Genomic DNA, 14,172 nt, shown 5'->3' on the forward strand with positions numbered 1-14,172 from the left:
GCACAGTAGATTGAAACAACTAGAGAGCATTGGTCTCTTTTGGATGGAACAGTAATATAATGCTTCCTTATAGTACTTATAAGGCTAAATAAGAGAAAAGCAAAGAGGAAGAGTAGATTTACGCCATTGATGATAGTTCTTTGAATGTAGTAAGAACCCAATTCAAGTTCTCCACGACAAATCCATGAAAAGCTACTTCCTGCATATCCGAAAAAGCTTCACAAATCATCATAAAACTGCATGTTAAGCATAGGGTAAAGTAGGATAACATGAGTAAAATGAAAAACTGCATGGAGTGAAATTATATATAGATTCATAGAAAGAAATGATATATTTTCACTAATATAGTTAAGGATAATGATCTTCGCGAATTTGAACCAAATCTTAATAGTGATTTGCACAACCTTGTCTTTAGGTTTTCTTTGGGCTTGAAATAACAATTTCAGCCGAGAAGGATCAACCCGAGAACCATGATCCTCGACCCAGTAAGTGTCCTTCAAGCCAGTGCGCTTTTAGCCCACGTGTAGGATCAATTCGATCGAGTACTTATGAAGGTGGGATAGTAAAGAGATTAAGTATGGAATGGCTCGATCTAGTCCTATACGAATTGAAATTGTCAAAATTGATAAGGAATTTTACCACCTGCAAAACTAGGGATAACAACACTTAAAAATACTTGTAAGTATGACCTAGAATATTAAAAACGAATTTTAAATTAAAACAATTGAAGAACCCAAATTTGAAAGGGAACAATCTTAGAAAATAATGATAAAATGACATTAGGGTTCCGCCATCACCTTAACAATCTCACGTAGTTTTACCAATTACTTATGAATTACACATGCAACTTTGAAGGTTAGGTTTTCCTTATGCATATTCTACTTGTGGCATTCAAGCTAGAATGTATATCAAATATGCAATCCGTCTGTGGCATTCAGATCAAATAGAAACATGCGTGACTCATTACGCTTTGTGAAAACCCTTTGAAAAACCATACAACCCTTAAGACGTGGCATTCGTCCTAGGTGAACTTACAACTATCAATCATAAGAAGCAATACTCAATCCTCAAAGGCATTCCGACCGAATTGCATCCGATTACTTATCTAGTTATCCTAATGGTAGCTAAGCCTTAAGATATAGAGACAGTTTAAACACAGTGATTCATAATTCAAAGTATGCATGCATAATATCATAAGAAATTAAATAAAAACTACATATTCATGCTAAGGCTCAAGGCATCGCCTTAGCAAATGAAAATTAGTTACGAACAATCATAAAACAAAAGGAATTTTATTGAAATAGAAAAATAATAGAAAACACATTGAAATACAAAACGTCAAAGCCTAGCTAAGTTCTCCAAATTGATGTGTCCCTTCTCTAATGGCTAAATAGCCTTATTTATACTACTAGAAAATAAAATCCTTCCTAGAAAAGGTCTTCTAAAAAATAACTAGGAAATAAAAGGTTTCCTATTTAAATTGAAATTTGGACTTCTCAGAAAATCAAACCTTTGACCAACCAAATCAACTCCAATATGATCTCAAAATCTCTTTTCAAAGCTTGAAACGTCCCTAACAAATCCTCAGAAGGAATCTTCCTCAAAATATGCCATCTTGACCTCCAAAATACCCAAAACGTTTAAAAACGTCAATCTGGAAAGTTGCGCACTGAACCTTTATTTCATTGCCACGGTCAAATAGCTTGGTAGAAAAATCTAAAACTTTGATACAATCATCTTAAATTGGAATCACTCCAAAATTCATCGGTTTGATCACTTTTTGCTCCAAAGGAAGTCGAATGTCTTACATTGAAAATATAATCCAAAGTATCAAAATATCACTAAATTAAATTAATATTAAAATTAGGGTAAAATATATAGTATAATATGGACTCATTAGAGATCATGATGTTTCTTGGATAAATATGAATTATCCCAAGGATCAGAATGCCTACATGATCAAATAAAGATGAATGAATCTCATAATAGGACTAGATTCAAAGTCTTAGTGAGAATCAAAGAGGTCAAGATTGGATGACGATGAAGTTTCAGCCAAGAGGGGATAAAGGAATATTCAAGCAAATGCCGATCAAACATAGTCCGATAGGACTCTACCTCAGCATACTTGTTTATCATGGAAGCCTCGATATAAATAGAAGAGGATTTGCAACATTAAAAGACCCTCCAACTCAACAAACAACTCAAATGCTCTATGCAAAACCCTTCTCACAGCCCTGAGAATGACATCAATTATCCTAACTTTCCCACCAACTTATCTTTAATTCAGATAAGTGAACAACAATGTGTTGGCTACCGGCGACACCTTCATCTCGGATAAGTGAACAACACTGGAGCTGTAGAACTAAGGGATTTAGGAGCACCTTCAGTTTGGACAAGTGAACAGCACTACTTCAAGTTAGTTGGTCATCTGTCAAAGTCTAACTTTTTCACCGAAAGAGGTTACTTCATTAGCCTTCCAGCGAAGTGAAGTGTTCTATGATTGGTAACTTTCAAGTGCACTTTATAGTTTGGCATTTAGACGACCAAACCACGTTCATTATAAAAATGCTCTTCCTTGAGTACATGTGTTCCTACAACCTGATACTGATTTGGCACACCTATATTTTCACAGATATAGTTGAGGTAGCTGAACCTAGTGCAGCAGATCTTGAACTTCGCAATGATTTAGTAAGCTTCTATTCAGGTTCTAGAATCCAAGGCCGAGACATGTTCTTCCCTCGGCCATCATCGCTTAGATACAGAAGTCAACAACGCATTCAAGACCACTGCTACCATATCTATTCTACTCAACCGATCGAGCTCAATTGTGAGTTAGCACACCCACATTCACAAAAAAAAGACGCAATTAACTTATAATTACTTGGTATGCACACCACGTAAATTTTGTAACTTTTAGAGTTACATCTAATATACGGCTGAATATAAGTATATCATGCATGCTGTAGAAATCCATTAAGAAGTGCTCAGCTCAGCTCAGAACAACAATCATCAATCTATGCAAACCATCTTGCTGTCATACTAAGAAAACAAGCTCCTATTTTTCTGCTGAAGCTTCCATTTTAAGGCCGTGACCCCAATCATCATTAAACTTTTTTTGAATGAAATTATTGAGCTCTGCAGGCTCAAAAAGCTGCAAAATAGTTCAAGATGCATATATATTGAAACGATTGTGCTGTGTAGTTAGAAGACCCTGGAGAGTGGAGATCCCAACCCCTGCTCATATATATCACCAGACAAGAAATTTTACTTTCCATTTGCCTACCAAAATTGGGTATAATGTCATATAAAAGAACACAAAAATGTTGAATGAGTGAATGGCCTACCCATTGAGAACCTTGTGCAATTATTGTATCTTTGAGTTGTCCTGTGCTAAAATTTTCTTGTGAACCTTTTTTTTTATTATTATTTATCATCATGTGTTTGGTGGATTAGTAGGAAAATTGATTGAACAATGCATGAAAAATCAACTTTTGCATGTTAGTGATGTACATATATCATGTGCCCAACAAGATGAGGAGGACCTGAATGAGAACATGATTGAGATAAGAAAAACATGAATAGGGCATGTAGGGCATAGCCTTCTTTAATTTATGGAAGGGAATTAACCCCACGGTTGCGTCTTCTGCCACTATATATTACTTTAACTTCACCTTGCAACCAGTTCCACATCAGTAATCTCCTTTTGTTTTCTCAAGCCGTAGAAGATTCGTTGTCGTATTAAGGGCATAGAGTTCTGAAGGATTCATAGTGAGATTGGGTGACCTTACTAATCGACTGGTTGGTCTTTTGCAATAAAGAATTTAAAGTTTTAGGTATTCTTTTAAGACCATCTCTAACCCTTGACTTAAAACTTAAAATTTTTAAACTAAAAAATTTAGGTTTTAACTCAAAAACAATTTTTCTCCTCCAATCCTTCTGGGTTAAATTTTTAGTCCGAGATTATTAAAGAACGAATTTAGGATAATTTTTTTTCTTAAATTAACTTTAAAAAAAAATTATGTTGACTATTCTAATTTAATTTTATGAACATTTTAACTTAAAAATATTTAAATTTTGATAAATATTGAAAAATCACTAAACCGACCCCATAAAAGTTGTGGAACATTATGAAAGAATATGAAACACATAAAATAAAAATTTTAAATTATTTTAGCCGTTAGATTTAAATTTGGACCATTTTTTACCGTTGGACTTGATCATATTAAATCTTAGCCGTTAGATTCAATGAATTTATAAATATAAAACTAAACAAAATACAAATATATGGTGGGCTAGCCCATACTAACCCAGGGGAAACATGGGCTAAATTTTCCCTAGAAATGAGTTTTTAACACTCATATTTGCCTCAAGGGTTAGAACAAGTTGGGATTAGTTTAAAACCTAAAATTTGAGTTTTATTCCACGGGTTGGAGTAGGTCTAAGGGCTTTATGTTTTCTTTTCAATTCTAATTGTAAACTAAAGCCGCCACTCAGTAGTGGTATTCCTCTTCACTTGGAAGTGAGAGGTTTTAGGTTCGAATCTTGTAAATGGCGAATTCGATATCAAATTCGGCTGTCCATGTGTGGCTTAGTCGAACTCCCCCTTCTCTTAATGTAAAAATATCGATGTACTCAAAATTGTAAACTAAAGCCTATACATATAAATAGGACTCTACAGGGTTGTAAAACTTAACGAGAATTACAAGTGAAAGTTTGGGTGTTGTGAGCGGAGTGTGCGAGATATTAAGTTTATACTCTAAACGGTTTTCTTGTAAATTAAAGGTGTTCTTGATTTTTAGTGACGTTACTTCGGGAGATCACAAGAGTGGACGTAGACACAATTGACTAACCCATTATAAAAAAATAAAAAAAAGTAATATAAACAAAGTATCTTGTGTTCTTATGCGTGATTTTCGTTTCAGGAGTTTGTTTTGGGGACTTCTTTGCAATAGTTCATTGATAACAAAACTATAATTTTTTAAGTGAAAATGGTTTGTGTAAATTGTGGTGGAAAGTGAAAATATGAGTTTTTTGCAGTAGTTCATTGATATTGACTAGTCATTTGTGTCGTGTTTTTCGTATTCGTATCATACTTAATATCTTAACTGGTCGTATCGTGTAACATCCGTTAGAATGCACAAATAATCTGACATGAACAAATTTAATATGACTCAACTCATTACCCGTTAAAGGAAATATATTTTAAATCAATAAATAATAAAATGAAAGATGTAATACTAGAAACGTAAGTGAGATAAAAAAAAATCCAACGGTAAGGATTTAATGTCACATAAGTGATATTAAAGCCTATGGCTATTGTTCTAGTATGCTTTTTTTATTAGTTTTTAATTACTATAGAAGTGTGAAAATATTTTTAAAAGCACACAAATGCTCGTAATGACAAGCTCTACAATAGTTGTGAAGAGGTCAACTCCGAAATTCGCCACCATAATCCCATAAAACCATAGGTTTAAATTTAACCGTTGATTGTCGTTCACATTTATGCTCCATTCTTCTCACCGATTTCATTTTTTCAATTTTTTTTTTTTAAAAAAAAAAAAACATGATCTTTTAGCCATACAGAAAGATAAAAGATCATGTTTAAAAAATAAAAAATTAAAAAATTAAAAATTAAAAAATTAAAAAAAATTGAAAAAACGAAATCCGGTAAGAAGAATAAAGTGTAAACGAAAATCAACAGTTACATATAAATCTTGGGTTTAGGGATTATGGTGTCGATTATGGTTTCGGGGTGAAACGGGTTACTCGCATATAAGCCTGTTAAGAACCCGTTTTAACTTGTGATCCGAAAACAACCAAATTAGTTAACGTGATGATTCGAAATATGTTATTTTTGCATCATTTCAAATCGAGTTAACAAGTCATATAATGAGATTTTTAAATATTCTCTCTTTCCACCAAAAAATTGTGGTGGAAAATGAAAATATTTAAAAGCCTTGTACTATGAGGGACTATTTGTGGTTCTCAACTTGTGCCCTAGAATCTTATGCATGTGAATTTGTTCTCATCGAAATTAAAATACGAAATTGAAATAAAATAAAATAAAAAATAAAAAAAAAGGTGGAAAGTGATATGCAAAAGCCTTGTACTATGAGGGCCCGTTTGTCATTCTAATTTTGAGCCCTAGAATTTTAGACATGTGAATTCGTTCTTATCGAAATTAAAATAAGAAATTGAATTTTGATTACTCTCACTCTCACACATGTACTCACTAAACATTGGAGAATAAAAAACTAGGCCAGTGACAAGAATTTAGAAGTAATTCAATAGTTGTGCCTGTTAAATCTTTAGTTGTACATCTCATGCTTTATTCATAAAGTGCATATAATAATACATCGTAGCCTGATAATGTTTTTGAAATTTAAAAAACTTCATGATGAGTCGATATTATATTATATATTTTACTTTATTCTTAGTTATAATTTAGTGGTTATTTTGTGAGAATTTTGATACTTTGATTTATATTTTTAATGTAGGATATTTGACTTCCTCTGGAAGAAAACGTGATCAAACAGACGAATTTTGGAGTGATTTAAATTGGAGCACGTTCATGTGTCTCTCAACTTGTTCGTGTCAAAGTTTTATAATTTTATACCGAACGGTTTGTTTATGACGATGAAATAAAGAAGCAGCATGTAATGCTGTCAAAGTGATGTTTTGAACTTATTTGGGCTTTTTGGCATTCAAGATGATGTCTTTTGGGTTCGAGACCTTCTGCAATTATGTTCGGGACATCTCAAGCTTTAATTTAAGTCATTTTGGACCTGTTTTGGAGCCCTTGAAGTCCAAAAACGTGACTGATATGTGGCTGGACAGATCTCCCAAAGTTAGAATAAGAATGTATTTCCTAATTATCTTATTCTATTATGTTTCCTAGTTTTTAGAAGACCTTTTCTAGTAAGGATTTTAATTATGTAGTAGTATAAATAAGGTTTTTTAGCCATTAGGTTTTAAAGGACAGAAGGAGAGGAAAGGAACACATTTGGAGAACTTTGCTAGGCTTTGACGATTTGTATTTCAAGGTGTTTTCTATCATTGTTTTTAATAATATTTTATTTTACTGAAAATGTGACTTTACCCCCTTCAAACTCAATTTTTTTTACATAAAACCCTAATATATTTTTCTAACAAAAACCCGATGACTAAGCTCCATCTAAGCAAATTACCTAATCGAGATTGTGCGTCATATTTAATATTATTCGGATTCCCCAAATTACCCTCAATTAAGTCATTATAGCATTTTATGTTGATATCAAAATTAAAATGGAAAGCTTTTTTATTTTATTGTAACGTGTGTATAGGCTTTGAAATTTTAATTGATGTAAGAATAAAAATTCAAAACGTTTTGAATTCAACAATAAATTTTCAAATTAATGTACCCTATTGATTTAGGGAATTGTTATTAGCATTCCAAAAATCTCATTCTACACTCCAAATATTCTATATTAGGAAAGAAAAATACACTTGTGAGAATTGTAGAATGAAATTTTTGAAGTGTCAATGACACTTCCTTCGATTCAATAAAAACCATGCTTTATTTTTCTTTAAAACAAAAAGGGTAAAAAAATGACGTGTCTAGCATGTATTGTTTTATTTTCGAATATCAATGTATCTTTTTTTTTTTTTTTGAAAAGATTAGCGTACTTAATTAGTACTAATAATTTTGGTTATTTTGAAAAATAATGCACCTGGTATCAAATTTTTGAATCTGGAAAATATAGGTAAATTAATTTATGTAGGTAAATTAGTATAAGATTTCATACATGTTTATCATGGATCCTGAGCCTCTATTAGGTGGCATGTTGTTAATATTTATCATATAAATATATTTATCATTTAAATTAGTGAATCTACAAAATATAGGTAAATTAATTTGTATAGGTAAATTAGTATAATATTTCATCCCGAGCCTCTATTATTAGGCATATTATTGATATTTCTCATATAAATATACTTATTAGGCATCCTATTGATGTTTCTCATATAAAATATATTTTATTATTTACACGTCTGATTATGAGCATGGCATCGTTTAAGGTATGGTATAAATAATTATGCGCAGTATGTGTGTGACAACCCGTCCCTAAAATTTCGTGTTTATTTATTTTAATCGAGGGAATTGACGAAAATGCCCTAGAGGCAAGAATTTTGACTTCTGTTGTGACTTATTCTTTTGACGTATTTGTGTATTACTCGTTGGTATGAACGTATAGACGAAAGTCGTTCGCAAGTCCGGATTGCAACGATATAGTTACGGACATTTGAAGTTGTTTCACTAAATTATAGATTTAAAGGAAAATAAACTCCCACTTGTGGGAAAGAGGCCCAATTAGATTTAAGTAGGTTTAAGGGGACCAATCAGATTAAAGGAACTAAGGACCAATCATAAATTGAGAAAAAAAGGGGGCAGTAGCCAATCAAAAAAGGAAAACCCAGCCTTCCCGTCGCCTGTGCACTCGTGCACCAACCCGACTCCATTCCGGCAATTTACACCATTCTTCCTGTCGAACCACCATCATCCACCACCTGTAACCTCTTCCACAACTATTCCTTTACCATTTCCACCCAAGATTGAAGGGTTTTAGGTCCCATTTCATGTAGGACTCCACCGGAGCACCAGAGGTGCTCAACGGCAATTCCTCCATTCCGGCGAGTTCCACCACCTAAAAGTACCCTTAATCAACTTCCCTTGGACCCAGGAACAAGACCTAACCAGTGGTAGAGATGTTGGAACACCGAGGAAGGAGAATCGAAGTTCACCCATTTTTGGGTTCCAGTGGGTTTGAGTGAAATTGGAGCCTTTCCAGGCCAAATTGGACTTGGTCACAGGTATAAAATTCGCTCTACTCTTTGAGATCTTCATTTTTGTAAAATTTGAGAATTTTTGGAGATAGTTGAATTTTCCGGCGAATCGAGGCAGCCGACCGCCGTGTGCAGCGATGCGTGAGCCGAGTCACCCCCTGACCTTTCTAAGCTAAGTTTGACACCCCAATTCCATAGGTGAAGTCCGATTGATAAAATCTCATCGTTTGAGCATAGTTTTGATAAAGACCACTACTTGAACATTATGTGAATGACGATCCGACCGTTGGATCGTCACCAAATTATAGTATGTAATATTTGAGGATATTAGAAACTTACATATTGGGAATCTGACGTATGGATCTTCCCAAATTGGATTTGTAAGTGAGTAAAATAAAACGTTGACCGTCACTTGAATAGGCATTTGGCGAAGATCCAACCGTTGGATCGTAATGAAACTTTAATATGAGGTTTTAGAAGCAAAATGTGGATCTTTGGAAGTTACGGATCGGATATCTGAGATGCGAATCTTTCGGATTGAGTTGGACCCTACCATTGATCTTTGACCAACGGTTGACTTTTGGTCAATGAGTCTCAAATCATTCTAGAACGTCATTGGGATGTGTTTTATGTAAGTTATGTGTTCTATTGATAAGAGTTCTTAGACATGACTGAATAATTGTTCTAGGTGAGGATCGTTCGTGGTGTCTCGATATTCGTGCTAAGGAGTCGTAGCGTGGACCTCAAGTGAATGGGTCTTTTCCTTTTATCGTATGTATATCATTGATAGTTCCATAAAACGCTTTTAAATTGATTTATGCATTTTATGCCATGTCATATATATATTTGTATATTCTAAAATACTATGGTATGGTTGAGTTTTAGATTGCATTATGGCATAACCATATGCATATTACCTACATATAATTGTTGTGAATACCTTGAAGTGCTAAGGTGAACACGGGACGTACATGTAAGTTCAGGTGAGTTTATAGTATTGTTAGAAAGGATTAAGTTAAGGCATGACTATATTAGTGTTTTGTGCAACTCCGACACTGTCATATAGGTTGCAATGATAGGCAACTCCGACATTATCGTACAGGTTGCAATAATAGGCAGCTTCAATACTGTCGTACAGGTTGCCTATGAGTCGTACAGGTTGCATTAGGCAACTTTGACTCAGGTGTTATCATGGATTGATTTATGAGTCGTACAGGTTACCTTAGGCAACTCCGACTCAGGTGTTATCTTGGATTGATTTATGAGTTGTACAGGTTGCGTTAGACAACTCCGACTCGTGGGTTACCATAGATTGATGAACACTTGATTTATATTGTTGTTGCCGATATGTAGTGATTTGGAATATTATTGGATTTACTATTGATTTATATTTGATTTCATACTTATATGTAGTATGATTTACTGGAACCTATACATGTATTACAGCGAGGGGTTATATTGTTTAAAAGATCTTTATTAAAGCTTTATATTCAGGCCCACTAACTCTTGTTTTTATCCCTCCATGTTCTAGTAGCAGAATTTTCGTATCAACGAGGATTCGTGGCAAGTCTTGGTAGTGAAGATTACCGTCGACGGTATGATTTTCAATCCACTCTACTGTACTTTACTTATGCTCTGATGTCACATGTGAAATGGGGTCATTCCCGCTCATAGCGCACTCTCGTGTTTAGGCATTTTTAGGTTTAAATTTATTCACATATTCCACATCACCACACTTTATGGCTTCGTCACCTTCCAGATGTCAGCCAACACATCTCAATTCGAAGTCCTAGTGGACAGTCCAGGTCGGGATGTGTCAATGTGATTTACAGAAGAGTATTGCGAACATGTGTTTGAATGATCGAGATTATGGCATAGAAATATTATGATATTAACGATGTTGCCTGAGAATGTAGTATGTGAGCACGATCGAGGCTTTGTTCAGGCAATGTGTGTGTATTTCCCAATAAGGGGCAAGATGGTAATATTGCACCCTCGGGAATCTCTTGCTTACTTGTCGTGACAACAGTGAGGTATTGGTATTGCAGGTTGCAGACTGTAATATCAATAACTTATTGTTGGGTTCATTAAGCAAGTGGGCAACTAGGTCCATTTAAGAGAGCATAAGTGGAATCTTTCTATGTTCGGTCTTTGATTTCATTACAATTACTTTAACTTTACATTATTATTTATATATGCTTATTTGATGTGATGTTTTTTTTACATATCTATTTTTGACTTGATGTTTTCTTAAAGGATTTTATATTGAAGTATTATATTGAAGGAGAAGGAAAGTATGAGCTTGGGGGCATGAAAGAGGAATAATTGCAATCCGATCGTGACGGAATGGCATTCTCTTTTATGTAGCCGCTCTAACTTGATACCTTCTTCACGTATTTATTTTTCTACTATCTTTTCACTATTTTGGTCTAGCAAATGGTTTTAAATTTCGGGGACGAAATTTTTTTTAAGGTGGGTAGATTGTAACAACCCGTTCCCAATTTTACGGTTTTTTTTTATTATTTTAATAAGTGAATTTACAAAAATACCCTTCGAGGCAAATGCGTTGACTTTTGTTGACTGCTGTGTCGTGTCCTGTAAGACTTGTTTTCTTGGCGTATCCTCGTAGTACTCATCGCCACGGGCGCGTGGGCACAAGCGGAATGTAATTTGGAGTTATAACAAAGATTCTACGAACCTTTAAACGTTGAGAGCATTTTGGTAATTTGTCATTTGAAACACAAGTGGTAGCATTGGATGAGTGCCACGTGGGGCCACCCCCACTTTTCTGGAACTCTCTCTCTCTTTCTTTTTCTTCTTCTTTCATAGCTCTTCTCTCTAACTCTTTAACTCTCTCTCGGCTCTCCCTTTCTCCCGTGAAACAAACCACCATCATCACCAAAAATTTCGGCTTGCTGAACATCAAAACCACCATTATATGCATGTCTTCACCACTATAAACCCAGTTTTGAGTTTTGTTTCATTGAAAACGAATCCTAACCTCGAGTTCAAAGAACAAGGGTTTAGGCCGAGACTTCTAGGCGTGATTTAGACCATTTCTAGCCATCTTTTGAATTGTGTAGATGAATTTTCATGTTGGATCGTGTGATTTGGTGGAGAAATGAGAAAGTTATAACGATTTAAATTTTGCCCAGTTTCCGGCTACCTCCGTCACTTTTGAGGCATTTTACAGCCAAATCACAGCGAGATAGCCATCATATAAGTGCCAATCTCTACGTCTCGTCGAGAACTATGATTTCCATTTTTGAATCACTTGATTTCGTTGAGTATTGACAAAGTTATGGATGTTGAAAGGTTACCCAGAAATTCTAGCGAATTGCCCTGTTTTCCCGCGGACAGCCATCTTTCAGGCCATTTTCTGGCCATCTCTGGCGACCATTTGGACTCCAAACAGATATAATCTTGTTCTACACTTCTTTAGCTTCGTTTTCATATATTATGGGTCGAATTTGGTTGACAAACAAGTGAGATATGGAGTTCCAAAGATTAACTAGAACATCCACAAAATCTGCAGAATCCGGCGAAATTTCGTTAAGGTCCACCACTTGAACATTATAGCAATTGACGATCCGACCGTTTGATCGTCACTAAAATTTAATACATTATATTACATAATATTTGAGGACCATAAAAACTTACGGATCGGGAATCTGATGTACGGATCTTCCCGAATTGGAATTGTAAATTTATAAAATAGAACGTTAACCGTCACTTGAATTTGACATTGGCAGAGATCCAGCCGTTGGATCGTAATGAAACTTTAGTATGTTGTTCTAGAAGCATAATTTGGATCTTTGGAAGTTACAGATCGGAAATCTGAGATACGGATCTTCCGGATCGAGTTACGTAGGGTTGTGGACCCTACCGTCGATCTTTGACCGACGGTTGACTTTTGGTCAATGGGTCTCAAATCATTCTAAAATGTCCTTAGAGATGTGTTTTATGTAAATAATGTGTTCTATCAGTAAGGATTCTGAGATTGTTCTAGGCGATGATTGTTCGAGATATTTCGATATTCGTGCTAGGGAATGTAGTGTGGACCTTAGGTGAGTGGGCTTTTGGTTTTCTATATAAATACTCGTTTCCCAGAAACTGATTTCAATGGAATTTCGTTTAAAATGCCATGTCATATTTGCTTTACATTTTAGCATATGCATTAGAATAGCTTTGCATAATATTGCATGATGCTGCGGAGACCTAAGTTCAGATGAGTACATATTAACGGTATGGTTGCATGGTAGTTGGTTATGAGTTGATGCATGTAGAGCTCATTGCCCTGCACCCTGGTGTTAATGCTCCGCTCGAGGCCAGGGCCTAGCCTTCACATGATCGTTCGTCTCCCGAACCGCACACTCACCTTGGATCCAAGGCAGGTGACAGCCTATCGTACAGACCACATTAGGTGGTTCCGACTTGTAGGTGATCTGCAATTTGTCGCACAGCCTTCATGTAATCATAGCACTTGAGCATACTTATTTACACCCAGCCTGTCGTACAAACCACATTAAGTGGTTCTGACTCGTGTGCAAGAATTAGTAGATGAGCTATAGGCCCAGCCGTACATGTCACGTTAGGTGACTCCGGCTAACATATTAGTTACATTGATTTATTTCACTTGGCTTACTTATTTTATTACTGAGATACTTGACATGGTATATAATTGGTTTTCACTACTCTTGAGCATGATTTCTACATAGATATGTATTACTATTTTATGGGAAATTATACGGGTTTTACGATGAGGGGTTATTATGTTTAAAAAGAGAAATGTGTTTTCAAAAACTTTGTCTTTGCCCACTCATATTTTCTGTTTTGCGCCCCTCCAGGTTTTAGCTACTGAAAGTTTGTATCAACGAGGATTCTTGGTGAGTCTCAGTATAGGTGGCTACTTCTGAGGGTATAATCCTTACCTACTCTACTGTACTTATGCTCTAACGTCACGTGTGAATGGGTTCATTCCCTCTCACCACCGCACTCTAGTATTTAGCCACTCTTAGGTTTAAATTTATTCATACTTTCCACATCACTATACTTTATGGCTTCGTCACCTTCCAGGTGTCAGCCAGCACAGCTCGATTCGGAGTCCTAGTGGACATTCTGGGTCGGAGTGTGACATCTTTTGTCAAAATTTCAGTCGGCATTTTTTGTCCAAATTAAATTTTTTATAAGATTTGAGAAATATGGGGTGTATAGAAAATATGTGCATGTAGAAAATGTAACGTTTATATTGAGAATGTGAGGTGTGAGGTGTGAGGGTATTATGGGGAAGTATGTGGTGTGTATTAAGATAATTTTTCATTGGAATAGCAAATGTGAGGTGTATTAAGT

The sequence above is a fragment of the Pyrus communis genome, chromosome 11 (assembly GCF_963583255.1).
Source record: "Pyrus communis chromosome 11, drPyrComm1.1, whole genome shotgun sequence".
Lineage (NCBI taxonomy): Eukaryota > Viridiplantae > Streptophyta > Magnoliopsida > Rosales > Rosaceae > Pyrus > Pyrus communis.